The sequence below is a fragment of the Tamandua tetradactyla genome, chromosome 6 (assembly GCF_023851605.1).
Source record: "Tamandua tetradactyla isolate mTamTet1 chromosome 6, mTamTet1.pri, whole genome shotgun sequence".
In the NCBI taxonomy this organism is placed as follows: Eukaryota; Metazoa; Chordata; class Mammalia; order Pilosa; family Myrmecophagidae; genus Tamandua; species Tamandua tetradactyla.
This window is the reverse complement of record NC_135332.1, coordinates 37,547,430-37,562,349: the sequence shown is the minus strand read 5'-3', so window position 1 is coordinate 37,562,349 and position 14,920 is coordinate 37,547,430. Positions and strand designations below refer to the sequence as shown.

The following is a 14,920-nucleotide window of genomic DNA, read 5'->3' as shown; positions in this document are numbered from 1 at the left end:
GGTGATTGAGCAGAGCTGGTCAAGCATCCCTCCCTCCCTCCTAACTTTTCTCCAGCCTCTATTGCCTTTTGGGGTGGGGGAGGAAGAGAGAAGTCTTCTTCATACCCCATGGCTTAGAGCAAACATTTTGGTAAAGGGTAAATGGGACCACATTTCTGAATATTATGCTGCTTCTCTTGTTTGTCCTACCCCATGGCAGCGTGAAGACACAGCAGCTCAACAAGAAAGCTGATGCTCACCTCTTTCTTCTCTCCCCCCTCCTTCATGACAATTACTGAGTCCTTACCATGGAAAGGCACAGGGCTAAGTGCATTGTATTTGTCATCTCGTTTAGTCCTCAAAACATCTCAGTTTAAAGTGAGGACATGAAAAGCTCAGACAGTTCAAGTGACCTGACCAAGGTCATCCAACTAGAAAGTGGCATAGCCGGGGGTTCTCTCACTGCCTATCCCCAAAGCTTGCACTCCATCATATGGCCTGCTTTTGTTTGCTTGTTTGTTTCATCTGGGATTCAGCTTTTGGTGCTTCTTAAACAAACTGTCAAATCTGGAAGGTGGTGGTAGAGTCAGAGAGAGACCCAAAAGTGAAATACAAGGTGACCCAGAGGGTGGTTGTGTAAATTATTAGTGAATGCAAAATATGTGTGGTGAAATCTTATACCTGAACCGGAATTATATGCACCAACTTGGGGACAGTGGTTACCTCTGGGGAGAGAGAAAGAGAGAGGGAAGTACTGGGTGGGTATTTATATGTCTTTATAATGGATTTTTTTCTGTAAAATCCAGCTTTATGAAGAGTTACCCCTCTTTGCCATCTTGCCTTGGCTTGCTCTTCATCAGGGGAAGTTGGAGAGTGACGGGCACCCTCCCCTACTTCCCTCTGTACCTCTCCTCCCCTCTTCCCTTGGTGCTCTCAGCAGGTAGCTTCAGGTGGGCCAGGAGCCCCCTGGACAAAGCCGTTTCTCGGCTCTCTGTTCTAGACTCTTTCCAGAAGCACTGGACTCTTTCAGGCTCAGAGGAAGTTTATCCAAAAAGAAAAGCAGTCCTTCAAGGTCCATTTGGATTGAAAGACTCCCTTCCTGGTAGCCTGTGAGGCTGCAGCACGGGTCCAGGCAGCCCTCTCCGTGTAATAGTGACAGGCTTGTCAGATTGGGCAAATCGGCCGAACCTCGGAATCCCAAATTAGCACCTGGCCCTTTGATAGGGCAACCTTGGTTAAAAGTTTAAGTGAAACCTTGACAGTCCCACCAGTCGAGGGGAGGGCTCAGCCCGGCTCTCATAGGATGCTCTTTCTTCCGAGGAATGCGATGGTGTGTACAGTGTGGTGTCCGCAAACAGGCAGCGCCTACAACTGCAATTAAGGCATTGCAATGGAGGTGTTAGCCACATTCAAAGTCTCAACCGTCTCACCCATGAAATTCATAATGGGATAAAAGTTCCATTCCGGGACTGACAGCTTCAAATGGAATTCGGTGTAATCTTGTATTTATTTACAGGGTTGTGGGAATGGGGGGATGGGGGGTTATGCAAATCCCACCTCACCCGGGCCGCCCCCACCCCCCAGCTTCCAAGGATAAAAGCGAAGGTTGGGATTACATTTCGTGGGAAGCAAAGCTATATTTAAATATGCTTTGGAAAGTGTGGCTCCACGTCTGAGGCAGCCCAGGGCAACTGCTGCATCCAGTTTGGCCTGCGACATTCCAAAGAATCATACTGAGACCATGTGCTAATTGGTTCCAATTTATCAGTTCCAATTTCCCGTGTACCAGGTCCAGGGCTCAACGCTCGATGCTTTCTGAGGGAAGCAGCACCCTGGATTTATTCCAGGAGTCAAAAAAGGCTCCCATGCCTTGCCTCGGTCACTGACCTTTGCTGGTGGCCATGGCTGTTTAATTAATTCTCCCATGCCCGTTCCTTTAAACCTAAGTTTACTCAAGTCATTATTCTATTAGCTGCCCCTTGGTAGGTCTTTCAGTAACTTCAGTTCTTCCGATTTAGACAAAAGCAGCAACTTTTTGCAGGCAGTATGAAGTGAGCCAGGGGAGCCGGGGGGTGGAGGGGTGAGGGAGAAGGGTGGATTTATTTGTAATTACAGTAGGCTTCTTGCTCACATCCCACCGTCCTACTCATTCACAGGGTCCGGCCAGGGCTGGCGCCAAGATCTCCGAGTTGCCCTGTGTTTATGTCATTGAGACGAGGACAATATTTCAGTGTGGAGCCAAGCCACAGGGATCCACTCTATAAAACCCTCACTAAAAATAGACACTCCAACCCCTCCCCAGCCCCCCTCCCCGCCTTCATGACTCCCCCCACGGCTGCCCCCAGCACTAGCAGCACCCAGCTTCAATTCGAGGGAGACAAGCGTGCCAAATCGGCTGAATCCTGCAGCTCTGGGGGCCCGGTCAGCTCTTTTCTTCTGGAGGGGTTTTAACCCAGAATAAAAGGCATCAATTAGCAGCCCTTAGAGCTGACAGGGCAATTAAAGCTAAATTGTGAGAGAGAGAGAGAGAGGGAGAAAGAGAGAGGGAGGAAGGGCAAAAGGAGAGAGGGAAAGACAGAAAGAGACATGGGAGAGATTTCAAATGCATTCTAAGTAACAGCTGCTTTTTTTTTTTCTCTTTTATATGGGCAGCACCAGGAATCGAACCCGGGGCTCTGGCATGACAGGTGAGAGCTCTGCCACTGACCCACCGTTGCCCACTCACAGCTGCTTTTTTGAGGAGAGTGAGGTTCTCAAACGACAACCATTTGTATTGGATGTATTGTCACTCGTGAAATGATATTTTTCAGTGAATACTGATACTCCAGTTTATTACACTTCTAATGTTAGCTCTGTGTGGGTTGGGTGAGTGAAAAAAAACACAAAGCCAAAGGATCTTGTCTTTAAAAACTCCCCCAACTGGCCTGGGTGCCAGCACACTAGTGTCTTTGCAGGGTGAGTCAGATGCATCCTGTAATTGGGGGAGTAGGTGTATGGGGTTGGGGGGGGGTAGCAGTAGTCAACTCTACATGGTGCTTCCGGGGTCCCCAGAGCTTAGGGCTGGCCAGGGGGTCGCCGTGCCTTTGCACATCCTTGGTTTTCCATTGCCAGCGTGGTTTCCTAGCTCAGGACTCCATGTCAGGTTATAAAACTATTGGGAAATAAAGTCTTTTTGGCCTACTCCTGGGTGACCTTCTTTCACCCAGGAAAGAAGGGTGTCAGGCTTTGGTTTGGGACTTTAGAGGGCCTCAGACTGTCTTATGCAGATTGGAATTCATAACAGGGGCAGTACTGATGTTAATTCTCTGTTGCAACATGCCAGTTCAGGGGAAGGGTCTTAAGAGGGCAGCGGACTAGAGTGCCTGTGCACAGGGCCAGGCACAGAGAGGAGTACCACGTTATCAGAGGGGAGGCCAGCCTGGGGCACCTAGAGCTTCAGTGACTTTCGCTGGCATCCCGCCTTTCTCCTCCAATCCCCAGCCAGCTGTGGTAGCTATAACAACAGCTTCTGAGAACACGCACCCAAAGTCGCCCTTGCTTTGTTGGCTTCAAAATCCAGTCTCCCGCCCAAGGACGGCATTCTCTCTCCCTTTCTCCTTCCTCACTCATTAAGAAGGACTAATATTTCTACAACATCCACTCTGTTGCTGACTTGTGTTGAGGGCTTTCTGTGCATTGAATAGGAGGCAGAAACTACGATTTTGCCTATTTTATGTAAGAGGAAACTGAGGCTGAGAGAGGTTTAGAGACTTGTCCAAGGTCATCCTGCTGGTTAGTATTATAGCTGGGATCTGAACCAAAGTCTATATGTAAAGGCTCTACTCTAATCAATTTCAATACTCCTTCTGTGCAGGACACTCATTCATTATCAAGAGAACCTCAGAATCAGTACTCTTTTGGATGAGGCCAAGCTTTGAGGCCTTGGGAAAAGGGAGCTTGGTAGCATCAATCCTCTGTTGGCTCTGCAAGGACAAAATTCAACCTGCTCAGAACCAGCAGCTTTGAGCCAAAGGGACCTGAAGGAGATGTTTAGCTGAGTGTGTCTCAAACTACGGTTCAAGGCTCCTGAAACTTATTCTCAGAAGCATAATTAAATGGGCTTTTTCTGTTCAAAAGGGACTGTTTAATTGTGATGTGTCTAGTTCAAACTCCTCCATGGGGACCGTCTGCAAGGGGAGCCCAAAGAGGGTCACACACATGGTTATGGCAGGTGAAGTATCAACCAAGACTTGTCTCTTTCTGGTATCATTTCTGCTAATAAGTAGTTCTTTCAAACTCTGGATCTCAGGTCCATCTGCACAGCTCATTTGAGTGCTCTTAAGGGCAGAGCCTGACTCTAGGGGCTTTAATAGATGTCTGGTGAGTGAATATGTAATGTAAAAACAATGAAGAAGTGGCTACAGGTTGGCAAATATATGATATGCTAGTTATAGCCTCTGCTCTCAGGGGTATTGATATCTGGCCACAGTTCAGACCCCCAATCTCAACTGCTCAAATCAATAGCCTTTCTTTGGATATCCTGAGTCCGTCTTCCTTCATTCCACATTCAGCAATAGTATATCATATGCCTGATGTGGGCCAGGCACTGTTCTAGATGGTAAACCAAGCAGACTGCTCGCCCACCCCCTCCCATCTCCCCCTAACCTACTTTGTAAGGTATCTATATGGTTTATCACTAAGTAATTGGGAGTTGGTTTGGTAGGGCTTGGAAAAAGAGAGGCTCAGTTTAGTTTCTTCTACTTGGAGGTAACGACTGCATCTACTGTTTTGTTTGCTTGGTTTTTCCTTATATTCCACTATGCCTAAATGAGTATTTTCTACTTTAAAATTTTTGGCTTTAAAACTTACAACATAATGCATGTCCGTTATGAAAAATAAAATAATTCACAAGGGGACAAAGTAACAAAAAAAAAGGTCTTCCTTACCCCTCCTAAGAGCAGCCACTGTCGATGGTTGGGTGGTGTATAGTCTTCCCTTTTAGGGGGACGTGGGAGGCCACCCATAAAGGGGACAGGCCTGGGCAGTTCGATCCATGTTAGCCATCCATGGGGACCACACTCTAAGCTTCGGCACCGTCAGCAGCTTTCATAGGGCTCTTAGAATATCAGTTAAGAACAGAAATTTCAAAACTGTGTTTTAAGGATGTTTAGAAAAGAGGAGTAAAGAGAAGCACCTCACAGCCCCACCTTCTCTGACATCACAGGCCCGGTACAGTCTGGGCCTCTGTTTGAAGTCCAAGGGCTGGGCCTTAATAATCTGAGTTTCTTTCTTTCTTTTTTTTATTTTTTAAACAAAAGTTTCAGAGTGAGCCACAGTGACTCAGTGGCAGAGTTCTCGCCTGCCATGCCCGAGACGCGGATTTGATTCCCGGTGCCTGACCATGCAAAAAAAAAAAAAAAAATTTCATCCCACTATTCATGTTACTTTTAAACTTGTGCGCTCTCTCTACCTACCTATCATCTATCTATATCTGTGTTATATTCTATTTTATACCTATTTCACATTCATGCCTTTGCAAACAGAATAGCTCATTTTAAAAAATGCTGCCTGCTTTTTCATATCGTGGAAGCTATTGATTAAAAAAAAAATTAGTTTTCCTAGTGAGGGACATTTACATTTTTTCCAGAGTTTTGTTGCTATAGACAAAGCTGCAATGGAATAGTTGTGAACACATGTCTTTTGCTCACTCACGTGAATATTTTGTTAGGATAGATTCCTAGAAGTGAATCATTGGATCTAAGGGTTTGGGCTTTTGTAATTGTAACAAGTACTGCCAATTTTCTTAAAAAAATAAGTCCCAAGTTGCACACCAACAAGAAGAGTACCCTTTTCCCACTCACACTAAAATGGATTTTTTTTTTCCTATTTATTATGTTAACTCCAGGAGTTGACCAGTGGGAGGTGATCATTTACAGGTCCACTAGCGAGGGAGGAAAGACAAACCAAGACTGTCCCAAGAATGCAGTTTTTGTTTTGTTTCCATTAAACAACTGCCCCAAACAAAAGCAGAGCTGAGATGAGAATGCTACACATGGTGATTTCTCTCCTTAAGAAGACATTTCAAGAAAGGTGGCCTCGGCTTTTGACAGGTGATCTGGTCCTGGAGAAAGTGCACTGGACTGAAGAGGAGAGGTTAGAAGACTGGCTCCCCTCTGATCTTTGCTACTTAGTGCTATGTCACCTGGAGCAGGTCACTAAAATTCCAAGAATCCCAGTTCCCTAACCTGCTGAGCAGGATTACTTCATATACTCTTCAAACCTTACAGGGTTGCTACAAAGATAACATGGCCCAGTATAGGATGGGAAGGCACTTTTGAAAGGTGTATTCTTTTGATAACTGCGGACGTAACGGATCTTTGGTAGACCACTGCTTCCACACAGATAGAGCAGCTTGGGTAGAACTGGAGTCTATGCATGCTCAGTAAATGGCAACAGAAAGAGGCTGAGACTTCTGAGAGCTTTGGGAGAAAGGACCTTGGGTTAAATTTCTAAACCATGCCTCTTTGAGCTTCAGATAAGCTTCTGAGGCATCTGATGATTAGTGAGGATCTTCTGGGGATGCTTTTGTTGTGCTGTGAGATAGATGGTTGGGGTAAGGGTGACAGAATGGGGTGTAATTGACTAAGACCATTAGGTTAATTTTTATATCTGTTGGACTTGGCACATGTAGGAGTTTAAGAAATATGGAGTGGAGGCATGAACAGTGTCCACATTCAGGTTCTCAGCTAATGCTCCCATTTTCCCTCCTCCCCCTTCTGTGCCCCACCCCTCCTTCATGCACAGTCCACACTGATTCCCCACTCCTCCCCCCTCTTTCGGTATGGGAGATAATTATGTACCACCATTGCAGTCAGATGCAAAGGTGTTCCAGTTGCAATTCTGCCGCTTACTTGGCTGTGTGATGTTGGACTAGGAATTGAACCTAGCTCAGTCTCAGTTTCCCCATTTGTAGAATAGAGATATCACGAACTGTCTCAGTGTTCCCATGAGGATTCCACGAGGCATAGGATGGCTGCTCGAATCCCGCTGAGTTCTCCTGGGATTCTTTCCTTGGAGTCTTAGAAAGTCCAGGGGGCTGGAAGGGTATGGGTTCCTGTCGCTTCCTTTGAAACGGAGCTTAAGGTCCCGTCGCCATCCTAACGCCAGCTGCTCCCAACAAATTCTGCAGGTCTTGTTTTAACCCTTGGTTCCTACAGGTCCCTTAAAGTAACAGATCTCAAAGCAGCGAGTGTGGATTGGATCCCTGTGTGGACTTATCTTTTTGAAGCCTATGGTGGGAGGTGATCTCAAGGGGGAGGCAGTTCCCCAGGGAAGAGTGAGGTTAAAGAAAGCCAGACTGGGAATGACCTCCGAAACTGGCCTCCTCTTCCTGGCCTCCATCCATCACTGTTCCTCTCTCCGCTGTCTCCAGTCCCCTGGGGGATGGCTGTCTCCTCCTTTCTTTTCTCCTTAGCATCAGGGAGGATGACTCAAGCTTTGCCTTCGGGCACCGAAGGCATCCACGAATTGGTCCCAATCCCAGCTAATGAGGAAGGCAAGAGGAGGAGACTGGCAGGCTGCATCCTGTGGCTTTGGGCTGCGAGAGGAGGGGAGAAGGAGAGAGCAGGCTAGGCTCTCCTCTGACCCCACACTGCTCCGAGGTTGGAGGTCCCCTGCTCTGGGCCTGTGGATCATGCTTTTCTAAAGTTTCTTCTGTTCCTAGCCAGTAAATAAACAGATCTTTCTCCAACCTCCCCCCCCACCTTGCCATGCACACAGTTTCCCACATTAGATGGAGCAGCCCTGCTGCTGCGGAGGTGAGGTTCAGAGCACATCCTTCAAAGCCCCGAAGATCTTACTTTCCACTCCAGCTTGTCCACTTAGAGCATGGGTCTGAGGTAAGCCACTCGATCTCTCGAAGCTTCAGTTTTGTCGTCTGTGAAATGGACACACAACATTATTTTGGAGAGTTGTGAAGTGGAGGGAAGATTGGACCTGTGAATTGCCCGGGACCCAATCCTTTAGAAAGTGGTGTCCGTTATTATTATTTTAAACACACAACACTCCTGAGCCCCCTATATATACATGCTAGCAGGCAACTATTGGAGCTGAGGTGAATCTAAGACCCAATTTTCAGGTCGCTCCCTTTCTTGTAAAACAGATCCTCATATGACTTGTGTGGTGGGGACCCTGCCCTCCCAGGACACCTGCCACGTCAGCATCACTGATCGAACAATCTTATTGCAAACTGGCTCAGCTCCTTCCCTCAAATGACATGGGTGTGGGGGCAGAAAAATATTAGGGGAATAATGGCCAAGGGTGTCCTGGAGTCTTCCAGATGAACTCTCTCCTTTCCCTATTGCCACATAATCTCTTCTAATTTAAGGTGATCTCCTTGGTTGAAAAACTCAGCTGACTTTTTTTTTTTTTCCTTCACGCCTGGCTTGAAGTTGGAAATTATACTGGTAAGAGTTAAGGCAGTGGATGTTATTAATGTGCTGACTGGGCACTCAAGGTAGTTTAAGGCCTTTGCATAGCTCCTTTCTCCCACCCCAGGAGTAAATAATGGAGATGCTAACCCAGTCCGTAAGGGGAAGGAGCAGAGGTGGGCTGCCTGCTTCACAGAGGCAGGAGGCTTTGATTAAAAAAACCCATGAAAACAAAAAGAATTTCTTTTTAAGGTGGGAAATATTCATTTCTATATCTCTGAATAGCTTCTTCTTGAAGTCTAGCTGTAAAATGGTAAAAACTGATTTCATTGGGATTATATTAGAATTTCTGACAATTCTTTTACACTTGTTTCAGGAACTTTGCTTTGCAACATTTCCATTAGATGGACTCCTTTTTTGTATTTTATTGCAGCGCAGTTCCCTGTTGCCTCAGGCCTTCAGTGATATCACTTTCACCTGCCAGCTTTTGATGCTCTGATCCAAGGAAAACTGTGACACCAGCTTCAGAAACAAGAAAAGCTGGACTTAGATTTACAGTCGCTATCCTTTCAATGTTAAAATAAGAAGTAATACTTCTTGAAAAGGATTGATGCATTTTTCATTTTAGTGTTAATTTCTCTTCCTGCAAGAATTTAATCTTCACACTTGCATTGCAGAGAAATTGCATTTGATTAGCTTTTTTGTTTCACAGTGTTAAAAAGAAAGGTTTTCTTGAAAAGATTTAATGCTTTCTATTCCTAGGACTCGAGTAAAAATGACACACTAGAACAGGGGAAATCTGAGTTTTTCTTTCTGTTTTCTTACCTAATAACCTGTTGGATGCAGAGAACTGAGATCTCCTTGTTCCTTATCCAGCAACTCCAAGTATAGCTGAGACATTGAAAATAAAAACAAAATAAAAAAATTCACTTTACTTAATTATGGATGATTTAAAAAAATTACCAGAATGTTATAGCTATGAAGACCAAATGAATACTGGAAAGCCAAAACAGATGCTGTTTCACAGCTTAGATTTCTTTTTTCCTCTGCTTAATAAAAAATAAATTACCATTGCCATCATCTTCCAAGGGTCTCTCCTCTTCCTTATGTTTGACCCGCTTGCTCTCTTGGGGAAGTGTTCCTTCTCTTGGCTTGTGGTAGTGTGATGAGTGGTGAGAGTGGTGAGGCTTCTGGGTTTTACTGCCAGTAGAAGAGTAGACTTTTGGGTTTTAGGGAAGTCTTCACGCACCTCATGATACCTATCAGCCTTCCTGTGTTCCTCACCATCTCTGTTGTTTCTGCTCATTGTTCCTTTTTGGGTTTATTCTTTTCTTAGGCTTCCACCTGTCATTCCTCCATGAGGCATAGCTCTTTCTCATATCATGGGGATGTTTTTTATCTGCTGCTTCCATAAAAGGTCTCTTGAACTGCCTCGGAAAATCCCCATTTTTCTGGAGTTCTTTTACTTCTCTCCCGAATTTCTTATTTGTCGTCATAGTGGTAGATGAATGGAGATGTTGGAAATGTTTCGTTAAACATTTGTCCTTCTGGGCATTCCTGTCCCTAATGGCCTTTTTGTGTGCAGTTGTAGCAGTGCACAAAAGCTGGTTGTCCAGAAGGGGTCTTTGGGTTTTTTGGGATGGTCCAGGTTTGGTCGTTGGGTGATAGCGCCTCCAGATATCTGGGCAAGCATCAGCATAGTGACCTATCATATCACATCAGCCCCATCATTTTCTCCAGGAACGTCTTTGAAGACATCTGTGAATAGAAGACATAGATAAAGAACAGTCTATGCAAAAGGAGGCTGGGGGGACCTACTGGAGGTGTCCTTTCTCGGAGCAGAGACAGTAGGGACAGACTTTTTGTGGAAAAAGGAAGTTTTTTGACAAACAGCCGCATTCATCACAATTTCTACAGGCAATGTTTTTGCTGGCTGGATAGCATCGGTGGGTCCATCTTTGAAATGATCTATTATTACCTATCTGGGCCTCGACATCTTTGTCAATGACGGACCAGTTTAGACCATCTCCTTCATTAATAGAGTTTTCACATCCCACAAGGTTGGAAGGATATCATCATCTTTATCACCGACTTCACATCCCAGAAGCATCCATCCAGTTTTCCATGTTATCACTTTCTGAAATGGTGCTCTCTTCCTCTTCACTTGAACTGACCTCTATAGTTACGACCTCTGCGAACACACCTGATTTCTCTTCAGGTTTAGGTTTCTCAACGTCCCTCTTACATTTCTTATCAACCAACTTAGAACAAAGAGAAGCAGGAGGCGCTTGGGTCTCTTCTTGTGCTTGGACTCAAATATGCTTACTTTTACATCTATAAATACTATTTTCATCAGATAAAGTGATGGCCTCTGATCCATCCAATTTTATCTGAAAGGATGATTAGGTTCTTCTGATTTGGTTTATTTCTCAGTGATTTGGAATTCCCAGAGTTCTTTTCTTCACATTCTTCATCCTTGATGACATCACCAAGATCTTGGGCATAGTGCACTGGGCTGTAGAGTTGAAATTCCCCCTCACTTCCAGTTCACTAGATGACTCTTCACAATTAAGGTCATCTTCATTTGCTTCTATAATCTCATAACCATCAAGCATCATGGAAGATCAGAAACCTTGATTTGCCACAGCTGCAACCAGGAAGCACCAACCAGGAAGTAAAGTGTACAGGATTATTTTTAATTGCCCCATAAGGAAGAGATATGTAACTGGAGGAACCTGGGGGTCTGTGAATTCCTTGGAATTGTCTGCCAAAAAATGTGTGTGTTCATGACTTCACTAGATTTTCAAAGGGGTCTCAAAGGCTAAAATTAGCATGATGCTATTGTTCCCGTCAGTTTAGGATCGTTTGATTTTATACCTGTTGTTCTGGTGTAATTGTTCGTAGTGATGCTTTTACTCACAAAAGCATTGTGGTGTGGATGATAAATTATAGGTTGCCTTTGCTAGAAGTCCTTTATTTTAAAAGAAGACAACAGGACTTGCAGTCATTCAGAGTTGGTTCCAAAACCTGACTCTGCTTCTTATTAGCTGTGCCACCTTGAGTGGTCACCTGGGTGGGAAGGGACATTAGTTTTCTTTTCAGTAGCACGAGAAGGATGCACTGGGGGCTCCCTTCCCCTTCGTCTTTTTTTTTTTTCCCATCTGGAAGAAATTTACTTAACAAAGCAAAATGGGAAGAGGGGGTCCACTGGGGGTTCACCGGGAGAGGCCTCTCCAAGGGCCCCCAGCACACAACAAGCCCTGTACCAGGAGCCCCAGTCTTGTGAGCGGGACCTGCTTCAACAACCAGAGCCCCTCCACCCGATGCCCTGTTTCGCGTGGGTACCCTCATCACTATCGACATACATGAGAAAACCAAATGGCTTCAGTCTGTTATAAAGTGGCCTCTAGCTCTCCTGGGCTGGCTTGGCACATGATGCATGCAAAGCAAGGAGGTTTCAAGGGCTTCACCAATTTTGGCAGTTAATTTTAGCAAAAAGAGAAAACAAACAAAAAGCTAAAGTTCATAAGCAGAATTAAAAGCCACTGAAGTGAAAACAATGTACTTTTCAACAGTATAGAATTTGACTATCGCTACAATCTTTATATATATATTTTTGTCTCTGCCATCTTGTACCCCAATTCGGGTCAAAGTTCCTCGCAGCATAACACCATGTCCTCTGGCAAGCCAGAGTTCTCTGCTTCAGGGGTTTGAGTTCACAGGTCAAGTTCAGTCCATCTGAAGGATCATAGGCGGGTGCTCGCTGTCTTATCCAACTACACAGGGCGCTGACTTCATCTTCCAGGCAGGCTTCAACCACGGCACCCAGCTCACCTGGGTGGGCTTTTGCTATAGCTGGGCCATAGGTCTGAGTTACTAAGGGGCACTCATGGGATGTGAAGTCAAACGTTTCATTGGCTGTCTCCATACTGTCATCCAACTTATGATGTTTCATCATGGTATACTTGCCTCCTTCCTGGAGGTCCAGGTTGTACATATATAGGTACCTACTGGGTGCAACCACCAGTATTGGGAATCTTCTTTATTGTCACTAGTGAACAGGTGTTCTTGTGGCTGCAGAATGGCAGGTGGGTGGTGGCAAAGGCTCTACCCTCCTTGAACATTCCTGTTACTTGAGAGGGCAACTAGCTGGTAGAAGTCATGAGCACTTTCCCAAAGTAGCCAGTCCAGGTGGTGGCTCCTCCCAAGGTTTTTCTTTCACGATCTTGAGTTTAAAGATGCAGAAAGGAACATGCCATCCATACTGAGGGCCAAGGAGCAGATGCTCACACACTTCTTAACTCTTCTCTGGAATTCAAAGAGTTTTTGTCCCTCTGGAATGGCAGATACCCTAATCACGATCACCTTCTCCAAAGCAGTGGCAAGTTTGGTACTACTTGTGTCAAAAGCCAAGTCCACTAAAGGATTGTTGTGAGCTGGGATCATGTTCACAGCTCTCAAGTTCATGGTGCCAAATACCTTCACCTTCCTGACAGTGGTGCTCCCAGGATAAGCCAGGGAACAGTTGTTGTTACTGATGGAGAGAGTGCACAGGCCTGCAGGGTTTGGGGCTGTCTCCCTGATGGTGCACATAATCGTCATGTCCTGGATGTTGTGGGCATACAGAGATTCTTCCAGGAAGTCTCTGTATCAACCTCTTCCTGTTCAACTTGATGGCCAGCATGGTGTTGGAGGAGCTGTAGTTGCAGATCTCAGTCCCTTTCTTCCATGGCCCATCTTTAGCTTCGTAGATGCTTTGAAGCTCATGATAGCAGAGAGGCTGCTTGAGAATAGCCTCTCTATGATGCACATCTTCTATATCAGTTTGTTCATGGGTCTGTTCCAGGTTATTCACAAAAGAAAGGGAGAAAAACTTACAACTGCGCTTACTACCAACAACTAGGGATCTTCTCTGAGGAAAGGCTACTGGCATCTGGGCTTCCTCTGCCACATAGGAAGGCACATGGCAACATTTGCTAGTCCTTCTTTCCTGGATTCTGGTTGCAAAATTGCTTTCTCAGCTCCCGTGGGTCCTTTCCGCTTCTCCTGGGGGTGTTTTCTTTCTGTCTTCCCCTGTCTTGACTTGAGGAGCCTGCTACTTCCTTGGGGAAGCAGACTCCTTGTTGAAGTCAGCTCCAGATGAAAGTGGCAGGTGGCTGCCTCTCTGGTGAGGTCATCTGTGGCAATTACTGGAGGGAACTTTATAGGGCCTCTTTGTTTGGGGTGTTGGTCATTCCATATCTCAGTGGCATCTATTCCCCTTTTCTACCACGGCCTTCTTTCATGGGCCATACTTCAGTATGGAGAAATTCTCACTCTGAAGGAGCCCAGCAGGTAGCACTTCTGTCCTGGGAATAGCTTGGACTGTTTTACAGGTACACTATAAAGCAAAGTGGGGAACATCTAAGTGAGCTGATGAAAAGCAGGAGGGCAAAAGGGCTGGAATGATCATGTCCTGAACGCCTACAGAGAGCTGGGCATTGTACTGTGTACTTTGACAAATTACCCTATTTCCCACAACAACTTTGCTGGTTAGATGTTATGATGTCCATTTAAAAACGAATGGGGAAAATGAAACTAAGAGAGGTACACGCAATAAGTAAGTGAACAAACTCAAGTGTTTCTGACTTCAAATCCCATCATTTTTATTTCTCCATGGTTTTTTCTATCAAAGCCTGCATTTAGAAGCTAGGGCACTTTGAAATCACATGTTTTCTGACTTTGATAAAGTCAGAAATTTTAACAAAGAGAGCAGATCTTATTATTTAATGGGAACTCTAGCGGTGTCAGTGATTTCTCAGGATCCCTGGGTTCCAGCCAGCCCATCTGCAGACCCTTGTGGTAAGAGCAATAGTGGACCTCAGGATTAGCCATTTTCTCCCCGGCACCAATGGCCTTTGGGCTACTGTCTGTGCAAGGTCAACCTCTTAGCCTTGCTGGCTTTTTGCTGCTTTCGAGCACCCTTTTTCAGAACAGGAGCTCAGTTGCAACTCTCTCTTTTGCTTGGCCCCAGGACAGCTTTTCCACTGTCACCGCCCTATAGCCTCAGCTGGCACAGAAATTCCAAAATAAATGAATGTGTTGTAAATCAGGAGAAAATATTGTGTCCTTGTGGTGTTGATGTTGATTGCAGCTCAGCGGCTCAGGCAGTGATGACCACAGCTCAAACTGCATATTTCTTTACTCAAACATGCAGACAGCCTACCTAGGCTAGGAGCTCTGCAGACGCCTCCATTGAAACCCACTTCAGCTTCTTAAAGGTGCACTGGGGCTGACAAAGTGCCTTTGATCCGCAGTCCCTAGCTGGGTCCAGGGCCTGGCCTGTCAGAGCCAAGCTGAGACAAGATGCACCAGTCTTCCAGGCACAAAGAGTTTGGAAATGGAGGCCGGATGGCAACATTTTGGCAGGAGGCCTCCCTCCCCCTAGAGCAGTGTGGTGCCCGGCTCTGGGGTGACTCTTGGGCCTGCGTTTGACTGGGCTGGCACTCAACAGCCTGGAGCTAGCTGAGGGCCTGTGGTAAGAGGCTCCTTGG

At 45.7% G+C, this 14,920-nt stretch overlaps 2 pseudogenes; both read right to left on the bottom strand.

Moving 5' to 3' along the window:
* Positions 1–9,415: 9,415 nt before the first annotated feature.
* Positions 9,416–11,005, bottom strand: LOC143686627 (zinc finger CCHC domain-containing protein 7 pseudogene; annotated as a pseudogene).
* A 1,111-nt stretch (positions 11,006–12,116) lies between these two features.
* LOC143685959 (WD repeat domain phosphoinositide-interacting protein 2 pseudogene) lies at positions 12,117–13,199 on the bottom strand (annotated as a pseudogene).
* Between the last annotated feature and the right edge of the window lie 1,721 nt (positions 13,200–14,920).